A 13,349-nucleotide genomic window follows, 5' to 3' on the forward strand; every position below is an offset into this window, starting at 1 on the left:
TGGCTATAAGCCATCTTAACGTTTTAAATCTGTTTTTAACAATTTAAAAATCACGTTTTTTTCAAAAAATAAAATTTATGAAAAAGCGACTCTTGTGCAATATCTTGCAGTAAAAAAATAATTATGAAATTAAAAAAAAAAATTTCTTTGCACATTTTGGGGCAAAAAATTCCTTTAAAAACATTTTTTGTAAATATTAATAAAATGGGTTATTTTGACAGTTGCGGTTCTATTGGCATTATCGAAATTTGATTTTAAATTTTCCATTTTTGAATTTTTTTTTTTTTTAGCAAAAAAATTTCTTTAAATCTAATCTAAGTCAAATTAACGTAACATTTTTTTTATAAACGTTGTATAGGCTATGGGTTGTAAATAGTTCAAGTTAAAAATTTTACCTTTGTTTTTTTTTGTCATGTTATTTAGTTATCATGGCATTTGGATTTATATCAGATGACTTTAAATGGAGGGATTCGAATTAACATTTAAACACTCGAAATTAAGGTATATAAATATAATTTAAAAACAATTACGAAATTTTGTTAAGTGGTCAACTGCAAATGTCTATCTTATGCTTTTAGTTGTGATTTTTTTTGTGGTCAGCGCATTTTTTTTAAATTGACATATCACACCAGTTATATATGTTTATAAATAAACCTTGATCGTTCATCGCCCGCGTTAGCTCAATGGTTAGAGCGCCAGGCTGCAAAGCATCCAACTCGGGTTCGATTCCTCGGTTGGGTATTCTTGAAGAGTCGATGGAACAATGTTTTGAACAAATCTTTCAACCAAGTGTATTCATTTGAATATCTATACAAGTAAACCTCGATCTTTCATTCCCCGCGTTAGCTTAGTGGTTAGAGCGCCAGGCTGCAAAGCATCCAATTCGGGTTCGATTCCTCGGTTGGGTATTCTTGAAGAGTCGATGGAACAATGTTTTGAACAAATCTTTCAACCAAGTGTCTACGTTTAAACGAATGTACCCTCCAAAATGCAGAAGATTAGGTGCCGCCACGCTAGCTGGTGTGGAACAGTCGAATACTTGCGAGTCGGCTATGCTGGGTTCGGTTCGATACCCAGCTTCGGCAAAGGTGACACGTCGCCGAATAGCTATCGCCGAAGACGATGGGAGCCGAGTCGCCTGTTCGAAGGCGACGTAGCGCCTTGTGGGCCCGGGCCCCATGCCGTGCTGGGTATCGAACACAGCATAGCCAACTCACAATGAGTCGACTGTCCACTCCAGCTGTCGTGGCGGCACCTTATCGTCTGCATACTCGAGGGTACTTTCGTTCAAACGTGAACACTTCTTGAAAGATTTGTTAAAAACAATGTTTCTACCACTCTTGAAGATGCCCAAAAGTGGAGTCGAACCGGAGCTAACTGCTTAGTAGTCAAGCGCCTTAACCACTAGGCTAACGGGAAAGATGAAAATGCACCCTTTATTTGTAATGATATTTAATTACGCACTAATTAAACACAAAATAAAAATTAGCTTTAACTTTTTTTCTATTAAAAATTTTAACGAAATGTTTTATCTTGAATGTTAATTAGGCCAATTCGCGTTTAATAAAATAAAAAATTTTGGGTTTTAAAATTTCATAAATTTTTAATAAAAGTGTCATAACTTTTATGAATATTAATATTTTTGAAAAATATTTCGTAAACACGTTTATTAGACCTATGAAGTTCTAACAAAACAAATATTTTTTGATTTGAAATTTTTTATTTTTTTTAAATTTGCATGTAATATCATAGGCCAAAATAACACGTGACCTAATTAAACACAAAATAAAAATTAGCTTTAACTTTTTTTCTATTAAAAATTTTAACGAAATGTTTTATCTTGAATGTTAATTAGGCCAATGCACGTCTAATAAAATATAAAATTTTGGGTTTTGAAATTTCATAAATTTTTAATAAAAGTGTCATAACTTTTATGAATATTAATATTTTTGAAAAATATTTCGTAAACACGTTTATTAGACCTATGCAGTTCTAACAAAACAAATATTTTTCGATTTGAAATTTTTATTTTTTTTTTCAAAAAAATTTGTATGTAATAAATTTCATAGGCCAAAATAACACGTGACCTAATTAAACACAAAATAAAAATTAGCTTTAACTTTTTTTCTATTAAAAATTTTAACGAAATGTTTTATCTTGAATGTTAATTAGGCCAATGCGCTTCTAATAAAATATAAAATTTTGGGTTTTGAAATTTCATAAATTTTTAATAAAATTGTCATAACTTTTATGAATATTAATATTTTTGAAAAATATTTCGTAAACACGTTTATTAGACCTATGTAGTTCTAACAAAACAAATATTTTTTTATTTGAAATTATTTTATTTTTTTTTTTAAATTTGTATGTAATATCATAGGCCGAAATAACACGTGACCTAATTAAACACAAAATAAAAATTAGCTTTAACTTTTTTTGTATTAAAAATTTTAACGAAATGTTTTATCTTGAATGTTAATTAGGCCAATGCGCTTCTAATAAAATATAAAATTTTGGGTTTTGAAATTTCATAAATATTTATTAAAATTGTCATAACTTTTATGAATATTAATATTTTTGATAAATATTTCGTAAACACGTTTATTAGACCTATGCAGTTCTAACAAAACAAATATTTTTCGATTTGAAATTTTTAATTTTTTTTAAAAAATTTGTATGTAATATCATAGGCCGAAATAACACGTGACCTAATTAAACACAAAATAAAAATTAGCTTTAACTTTTTTTCTATTAAAAATTTTAACGAAATGTTTTATCTTGAATGTTAATTAGGCCAATGCGCGTCTAATAAAATATAAAATTTTGGGTTTTGAAATTTCATAAATTTTTAATAAAAGTGTCATAACTTTTATGAATATTAATATTTTTAAAAAATATTTCGTAAACACGTTTGTTAGACCTATGCAGTTCTAACAAAACAAATGTTTTTTGATTTGAAATTTTTTATTTTTTAAAAAAAAATTTATATGTAATATCATAGGCCGAAATAACACGTGACCTAATTAAACACAAAATAAAAATTAGCTTTAACTTTTTTTCTATTAAAAATTTTAACGAAATATTTTATTTTGAATGTTAATTAGGCCAATGCGCGTCTAATAAAATATAAAATTTTGGGTTTTGAAATTTCATAAATTTTTAATAAAAGTGTCGTAACTTTTATGAATATTAATATTTTTGAAAAATATTTCGTAAACACGTTTATTAGACCTATGCAGTTCTAACAAAACAAATATTTTTCGATTTGAAATTTTTATTTTTTTTTTCAAAAAAATTTGTATGTAATAAATTTCATAGGCCAAAATAACACGTGACCTAATTAAACACAAAATAAAAATTAGCTTTAACTTTTTTTCTATTAAAAATTTTAACGAAATGTTTTATCTTGAATGTTAATTAGGCCAATGCGCGTCTAATAAAATATAAAATTTTGGATTTTGAAATTTCATAAATTTTTAATAAAAGTGTCATAACTTTTATGAATATTAATATTTTTGAAAAATATTTCGTAAACACGTTTATTAGACCTATGCAGTTCTAACAAAACAAATATTTTTTGATTTGAAATTTTTTATTTTTTTTCAAAAAAATTTGTATGTAATAATATCATAGGCCAAAATAACACGTGACCTAATTAAACACAAAATAAAAATTAGCTTAAACTTTTTTTCTATTAAAAATTTTAACGAAATGTTTTATCTTGAATGTTAATTAGGCCACTGCGCGTCTAATAAAATATAAAATTTTGGGTTTTGAAATTTCATAAATTTTTAATAAAAGTGTCATAACTTTTATGAATATTAATACTTTTGAAAAATATTTCGTAAACACGTTTATAAGACCTATGCAGTTCTAACAAAACAAATGTTTTTTGATTTGAAATTTTTTATTTTTTAAAAAAAAATTTATATATAATATCATAGGCCGAAATAACACGTGACCTAATTAAACACAAAATAAAAATTAGCTTTAACTTTTTTTCTATTAAAAATTTTAACGAAATATTTTATTTTGAATGTTAATTAGGCCAATGCGCGTCTAATAAAATATAAAATTTTGGGTTTTGAAATTTCATAAATTTTTAATAAAAGTGTCGTAACTTTTATGAATATTAATATTTTTGAAAAATATTTCGTAAACACGTTTATTAGACCTATGCAGTTCTAACAAAACAAATATTTTTTGATTTGAAATTTTTTATTTTTTTAAAAAAAATTTGTATGTAATATCATAGGCCAAAATAACACGTGACCTAATTAAACACAAAATAAAAATTAGCTTTAACTTTTTTTCTATTAAAAATTTTAACGAAATGTTTTATCTTGAATGTTAATTAGGCCAATGCACTTCTAATAAATTATAAAATTTTGGGTTTTGAAATTTCATAAATTTAAAAAAAAGTGTCATAACTTTTATGAATATTAATATTTTTGAAAAATATTTTGTATACACGTTTATTAGACCTATGCAGTTCTAACAAAACAAATATTTTTCGATTTGAAATTTTTAATTTTTTAAAAAAAAATTTGTATGTAATATCATAGGCCGAAATAACACGTGACCTAATTAAAAACAAAATAAAAATTAGCTTTAACTTTTTTTCTATTAAAAATTTTAACGAAATGTTTTATCTTGAATGTTAATTAGGCCAATGCGCGTCTAATAAAATATAAAATTTTGGGTTTTGAAATTTCATAAATTTTTAATAAAAGTGTCATAACTTTTATGAATATTAATATTTATGAAAAATATTTGGTAAACACGTTTATTAGACCTATGCAGTTCTAAAAAAACAAATATTTTTCGATTTGAAATATTTTATTTTTTTTTCAAAAAAATTTGTATGTAATAAATATCATAGGCCAAAATAACACGTGACCTAATTAAACACAAAATAAAAATTAGCTTTAACTTTTTTTCTATTAAAAATTTTAACGAAATGTTTTATCTTGAATGTTAATTAGGCCAATGCGCGTCTAATAAAATATAAAATTTTGGATTTTGAAATTTCATAAATTTTTAATTTAAGTGTCATAACTTTTATGAATATTAATATTTTTAAAAAATATTTCCTAAACACGTTTATTAGACCTATGCAGTTCTAACAAAACAAATATTTTTTGATTTGAAATTTTTTATTTTTTTTCAAAAAAATTTGTATGTAATATCATAGGCCAAAATAACACGTGACCTAATTAAACACAAAATAAAAATTAGCTTTAACTTTTTTTCTATTAAAAATTTTAACGAAATGTTTTATCTTGAATGTTAATTAGGCCACTGCGCGTCTAATAAAATATAAAATTTTGAGTTTTGAAATTTCACAAATTTTTAATAAAAATGTCATAACTTTTATGAATATTAATATTTTTGAAAAATATTTCGTAAACACGTTTATAAGACCTATGCAGTTCTAACAAAACAAATGTTTTTTGATTTGAAATTTTTTATTTTTTAAAAAAAAATTTATATGTAATATCATAGGCCGAAATAACACGTGACCTAATTAAACACAAAATAAAAATTAGCTTTAACTTTTTTTCTATTAAAAATTTTAACGAAATATTTTATTTTGAATGTTAATTAGGCCAATGCGCGTCTAATAAAATATAAAATTTTGGGTTTTGAAATTTCATAAATTTTTAATAAAAGTGTCGTAACTTTTATGAATATTAATATTTTTGAAAAATATTTTGTAAACACGTTTATTAGACCTATGCAGTTCTAACAAAACAAATATTTTTTGATTTGAAATTTTTTATTTTTTTAAAAAAAATTTGTATGTAATATCATAGGCCAAAATAACACGTGACCTAATTAAACACAAAATAAAAATTAGCTTTAACTTTTTTTCTATTAAAAATTTTAACGAAATGTTTTATCTTGAATGTTAATTAGGCCAATGCACTTCTAATAAATTATAAAATTTTGGGTTTTGAAATTTCATAAATTTAAAAAAAAGTGTCATAACTTTTATGAATATTAATATTTTTGAAAAATATTTTGTATACACGTTTATTAGACCTATGCAGTTCTAACAAAACAAATATTTTTCGATTTGAAATTTTTAATTTTTTAAAAAAAAATTTGTATGTAATATCATAGGCCGAAATAACACGTGACCTAATTAAAAACAAAATAAAAATTAGCTTTAACTTTTTTTCTATTAAAAATTTTAACGAAATGTTTTATCTTGAATGTTAATTAGGCCAATGCGCGTCTAATAAAATATAAAATTTTGGGTTTTGAAATTTCATAAATTTTTAATAAAAGTGTCATAACTTTTATGAATATTAATATTTATGAAAAATATTTGGTAAACACGTTTATTAGACCTATGCAGTTCTAAAAAAACAAATATTTTTCGATTTGAAATATTTTATTTTTTTTTCAAAAAAATTTGTATGTAATAAATATCATAGGCCAAAATAACACGTGACCTAATTAAACACAAAATAAAAATTAGCTTTAACTTTTTTTCTATTAAAAATTTTAACGAAATGTTTTATCTTGAATGTTAATTAGGCCAATGCGCGTCTAATAAAATATAAAATTTTGGATTTTGAAATTTCATAAATTTTTAATTTAAGTGTCATAACTTTTATGAATATTAATATTTTTAAAAAATATTTCCTAAACACGTTTATTAGACCTATGCAGTTCTAACAAAACAAATATTTTTTGATTTGAAATTTTTTATTTTTTTTCAAAAAAATTTGTATGTAATATCATAGGCCAAAATAACACGTGACCTAATTAAACACAAAATAAAAATTAGCTTTAACTTTTTTTCTATTAAAAATTTTAACGAAATGTTTTATCTTGAATGTTAATTAGGCCACTGCGCGTCTAATAAAATATAAAATTTTGAGTTTTGAAATTTCATAAATTTTTAATAAAAATGTCATAACTTTTATGAATATTAATATTTTTGAAAAATATTTCGTAAACACGTTTATAAGACCTATGCAGTTCTAACAAAACAAATATTTTTTGATTTGAAATTTTTTATTTTTTAAAAAAAAAATTGTATGTAATATCATAGGCCGAAATAACACGTGACCTAATTAAACACAAAATAAAAATTAGCTTTAACTTTTTTTCTATTAAAAATTTTAACGAAATGTTTTATCTTGAATGTTAATTAGGCCACTGCGCGTCTAATAAAATATAAAATTTTGGGTTTTGAAATTTCATAAATTTTTAATAAAAGTGTCATAACTTTTATGAATATTAATATTTTTGAAAAATATTTCGTAAACACGTTTATTAGACCTATGCAGTTCTAACAAAACAAATATTTTTCGATTTGAAATTTTTTATTTTTTTTTTTTTTAAATTTGTATGTAATATCATAGGCCGAAATAACACGTGACCTAATTAAACACAAAATAAAAATTAGTTTTAACTTTTTTTCTATTGAAAATTTTAACGAAATGTTTTATCTTGAATGTTAATTAGGCCAATGCGCTTCTAATAAAATATAAAATTTTGGGTTTTGAAATTTCATAAATTTTTAATAAAAGTGTCATAACTTTTATGAATATTAATATTTTTGAAAAATATTTCGTAAACACGTTTATTAGACCTATGTAGTTCTAACAAAACAAATATTTTTTGATTTGAAATTTTTTATTTTTTTTCAAAAAAATTTGTATGTAATATTATAGGCCGAAATAACACGTGACCTAATTAAAAACAAAATAAAAATTAGCTTTAACTTTTTTTCTATTAAAAATTTTAACGAAATGTTTTATCTTGAATGTTAATTAGGCCAATGCGCTTCTAATAAAATATAAAATTTTGGGTTTTGAAATTTCATAAATTTTTAATAAAAGTGTCGTAACTTTTATGAATATTAATATTTTTGAAAAATATTTCGTAAACACGTTTATTAGACCTATGCAGTTCTAACAAAACAAATATTTTTTGATTTGAAATTTTTTATTTTTTTAAAAAAAATTTGTATGTAATATCATAGGCCAAAATAACACGTGACCTAATTAAACACAAAATAAAAATTAGCTTTAACTTTTTTTCTATTAAAAATTTTAACGAAATGTTTTATCTTGAATGTTAATTAGGCCAATGCACTTCTAATAAATTATAAAATTTTGGGTTTTGAAATTTCATAAATTTAAAAAAAAGTGTCATAACTTTTATGAATATTAATATTTTTGAAAAATATTTTGTATACACGTTTATTAGACCTATGCAGTTCTAACAAAACAAATATTTTTCGATTTGAAATTTTTAATTTTTTAAAAAAAAATTTGTATGTAATATCATAGGCCGAAATAACACGTGACCTAATTAAAAACAAAATAAAAATTAGCTTTAACTTTTTTTCTATTAAAAATTTTAACGAAATGTTTTATCTTGAATGTTAATTAGGCCAATGCGCGTCTAATAAAATATAAAATTTTGGGTTTTGAAATTTCATAAATTTTTAATAAAAGTGTCATAACTTTTATGAATATTAATATTTATGAAAAATATTTGGTAAACACGTTTATTAGACCTATGCAGTTCTAAAAAAACAAATATTTTTCGATTTGAAATATTTTATTTTTTTTTAAAAAAATTTGTATGTAATAAATATCATAGGCCAAAATAACACGTGACCTAATTAAACACAAAATAAAAATTAGCTTTAACTTTTTTTCTATTAAAAATTTTAACGAAATGTTTTATCTTGAATGTTAATTAGGCCAATGCGCGTCTAATAAAATATAAAATTTTGGATTTTGAAATTTCATAAATTTTTAATTTAAGTGTCATAACTTTTATGAATATTAATATTTTTAAAAAATATTTCCTAAACACGTTTATTAGACCTATGCAGTTCTAACAAAACAAATATTTTTTGATTTGAAATTTTTTATTTTTTTTCAAAAAAATTTGTATGTAATATCATAGGCCAAAATAACACGTGACCTAATTAAACACAAAATAAAAATTAGCTTTAACTTTTTTTCTATTAAAAATTTTAACGAAATGTTTTATCTTGAATGTTAATTAGGCCACTGCGCGTCTAATAAAATATAAAATTTTGAGTTTTGAAATTTCACAAATTTTTAATAAAAATGTCATAACTTTTATGAATATTAATATTTTTGAAAAATATTTCGTAAACACGTTTATAAGACCTATGCAGTTCTAACAAAACAAATGTTTTTTGATTTGAAATTTTTTATTTTTTAAAAAAAAATTTATATGTAATATCATAGGCCGAAATAACACGTGACCTAATTAAACACAAAATAAAAATTAGCTTTAACTTTTTTTCTATTAAAAATTTTAACGAAATATTTTATTTTGAATGTTAATTAGGCCAATGCGCGTCTAATAAAATATAAAATTTTGGGTTTTGAAATTTCATAAATTTTTAATAAAAGTGTCGTAACTTTTATGAATATTAATATTTTTGAAAAATATTTTGTAAACACGTTTATTAGACCTATGCAGTTCTAACAAAACAAATATTTTTTGATTTGAAATTTTTTATTTTTTTAAAAAAAATTTGTATGTAATATCATAGGCCAAAATAACACGTGACCTAATTAAACACAAAATAAAAATTAGCTTTAACTTTTTTTCTATTAAAAATTTTAACGAAATGTTTTATCTTGAATGTTAATTAGGCCAATGCACTTCTAATAAATTATAAAATTTTGGGTTTTGAAATTTCATAAATTTAAAAAAAAGTGTCATAACTTTTATGAATATTAATATTTTTGAAAAATATTTTGTATACACGTTTATTAGACCTATGCAGTTCTAACAAAACAAATATTTTTCGATTTGAAATTTTTAATTTTTTAAAAAAAAATTTGTATGTAATATCATAGGCCGAAATAACACGTGACCTAATTAAAAACAAAATAAAAATTAGCTTTAACTTTTTTTCTATTAAAAATTTTAACGAAATGTTTTATCTTGAATGTTAATTAGGCCAATGCGCGTCTAATAAAATATAAAATTTTGGGTTTTGAAATTTCATAAATTTTTAATAAAAGTGTCATAACTTTTATGAATATTAATATTTATGAAAAATATTTGGTAAACACGTTTATTAGACCTATGCAGTTCTAAAAAAACAAATATTTTTCGATTTGAAATATTTTATTTTTTTTTCAAAAAAATTTGTATGTAATAAATATCATAGGCCAAAATAACACGTGACCTAATTAAACACAAAATAAAAATTAGCTTTAACTTTTTTTCTATTAAAAATTTTAACGAAATGTTTTATCTTGAATGTTAATTAGGCCAATGCGCGTCTAATAAAATATAAAATTTTGGATTTTGAAATTTCATAAATTTTTAATTTAAGTGTCATAACTTTTATGAATATTAATATTTTTAAAAAATATTTCCTAAACACGTTTATTAGACCTATGCAGTTCTAACAAAACAAATATTTTTTGATTTGAAATTTTTTATTTTTTTTCAAAAAAATTTGTATGTAATATCATAGGCCAAAATAACACGTGACCTAATTAAACACAAAATAAAAATTAGCTTTAACTTTTTTTCTATTAAAAATTTTAACGAAATGTTTTATCTTGAATGTTAATTAGGCCACTGCGCGTCTAATAAAATATAAAATTTTGAGTTTTGAAATTTCATAAATTTTTAATAAAAATGTCATAACTTTTATGAATATTAATATTTTTGAAAAATATTTCGTAAACACGTTTATAAGACCTATGCAGTTCTAACAAAACAAATATTTTTTGATTTGAAATTTTTTATTTTTTAAAAAAAAAATTGTATGTAATATCATAGGCCGAAATAACACGTGACCTAATTAAACACAAAATAAAAATTAGCTTTAACTTTTTTTCTATTAAAAATTTTAACGAAATGTTTTATCTTGAATGTTAATTAGGCCACTGCGCGTCTAATAAAATATAAAATTTTGGGTTTTGAAATTTCATAAATTTTTAATAAAAGTGTCATAACTTTTATGAATATTAATATTTTTGAAAAATATTTCGTAAACACGTTTATTAGACCTATGCAGTTCTAACAAAACAAATATTTTTCGATTTGAAATTTTTTATTTTTTTTTTTTTTAAATTTGTATGTAATATCATAGGCCGAAATAACACGTGACCTAATTAAACACAAAATAAAAATTAGTTTTAACTTTTTTTCTATTGAAAATTTTAACGAAATGTTTTATCTTGAATGTTAATTAGGCCAATGCGCTTCTAATAAAATATAAAATTTTGGGTTTTGAAATTTCATAAATTTTTAATAAAAGTGTCATAACTTTTATGAATATTAATATTTTTGAAAAATATTTCGTAAACACGTTTATTAGACCTATGTAGTTCTAACAAAACAAATATTTTTTGATTTGAAATTTTTTATTTTTTTTCAAAAAAATTTGTATGTAATATTATAGGCCGAAATAACACGTGACCTAATTAAAAACAAAATAAAAATTAGCTTTAACTTTTTTTCTATTAAAAATTTTAACGAAATGTTTTATCTTGAATGTTAATTAGGCCAATGCGCTTCTAATAAAATATAAAATTTTGGGTTTTGAAATTTCATAAATTTTTAATAAAAGTGTCATAACTTTTATGAATATTAATATTTTTGAAAAATATTTCGTAAACACGTTTATTAGACCTATGTAGTTCTAACAAAACAAACATTTTTTGATTTGAAATTTTTTATTTTTTTTTAAAAAAATTTGTATGTATTATCATAGGCCGAAATAACACGTGACCTAATTAAACACAAAATAAAAATTAGCTTTAACCTTTTTTCTATTAAAAATTTTAACGAAATGTTTTATCTTGAATGTTAATTAGGCCAATGCGCGTCTAATAAAATATAAAATTTTGGGTTTTGAAATTTCATAAATTTTTAATAAAAGTGTCATAACTTTTATGAATATTAATATTTTTGAAAAATATTTCGTAAACACGTTTATTAGACCTATGCAGTTCTAACAAAACAATAATTTTTTGATTTGAAATTTTTATTTTTTTTTTCAAAAAAATTTGTATTTAATATCATAGGCCGAAATAACACGTGACCTAATTAAACACAAAATAAAAATTAGCTTTAACTTTTTTTCTATTAAAAATTTTAACGAAATGTTTTATTTTGAATGTTAATTAAGCCAATGCACGTCTAATAAAATATAAGATTTTGGGTTTTGAAATTTCATACATTTTTAATAAAAGTGTCATAACTTTTATGAATATTATTATTTTTGAAAAATATTTTGTAAACACGTTTATTAGACCTATGAAGTTCTAACAAAACAAATATTTTTTTATTTGAAATTTTTTTTTTTTTCAAAAAAATTTGTATGTAATATCATAGGCCGAAATAACACGTGACCTAATTAAACACAAAATAAAAATTTGCTTTAACTTTTTTTCTATTAAAAATTTTAACGAAATGTTTTATTTTGAATGTTAATTAAGCCAATGCACGTCTAATAAAATATAAGATTTTGGGTTTTGAAATTTCATAAATTTTTAATAAAAGTGTCATAACTTTTATGAATATTAATATTTTTGAAAAATATTTCGTAAACACGCTTATTAGACCTATGCAGTTCTAACAAAACAATAATTTTTTGATTTGAAATTTTTATTTTTTTTTCAAAAAAATTTGTATTTAATATCATAGGCCGAAATAACACGTGACCTAATTAAACACAAAATAAAAATTAGCTTTAACTTTTTTTCTATTAAAAATTTCAACGAAATGTTTTATTTTGAATGTTAATTAAGCCAATGCACGTCTAATAAAATATAAGATTTTGGGTTTTGAAATTTCATAAATTTTTAATAAAAGTGTCATAACTTTTATGAATATTATTATTTTTGAAAAATATTTCGTAAACACGTTTATTAGACCTATGCAGTTCTAACAAAACAAATATTTTTCGATTTAAAATTTTTTATTTTTTTTTTTTTTAAATTCGTATGTAATATCATCATAGGCCGAAATAACACGTGACCAACGAAAAATAATTTCTAATTAAAGTAATGAGTTAGATTTATATAACAAAATAATGTAATATAATAAAGGAAGATATTTATATACAAAAATTTAAGATATATATTTTCTATATTTATGTATAATAGTAATAAACTTATTAAAATAGTACTACAAAAAATTACAGAACTTCTTTATATTCTAAACTAATCTTTTTAAAATTTTTAGATATAAACTACCATAGTGCAAAAATAATTATAAAATTCAAAAAAAAAGAATTTGGGGCATTTTGGGGCAGAAAAATCCCTTTAATTTAATATAAGTCAGTTTAACGTCTTTAAAATCAAGTTTTT

The sequence above is a fragment of the Corella eumyota genome, chromosome 5 (genome assembly GCF_963082875.1).
Source record: "Corella eumyota chromosome 5, kaCorEumy4.1, whole genome shotgun sequence".
NCBI classification, from domain to species: domain Eukaryota; kingdom Metazoa; phylum Chordata; class Ascidiacea; order Phlebobranchia; family Corellidae; genus Corella; species Corella eumyota.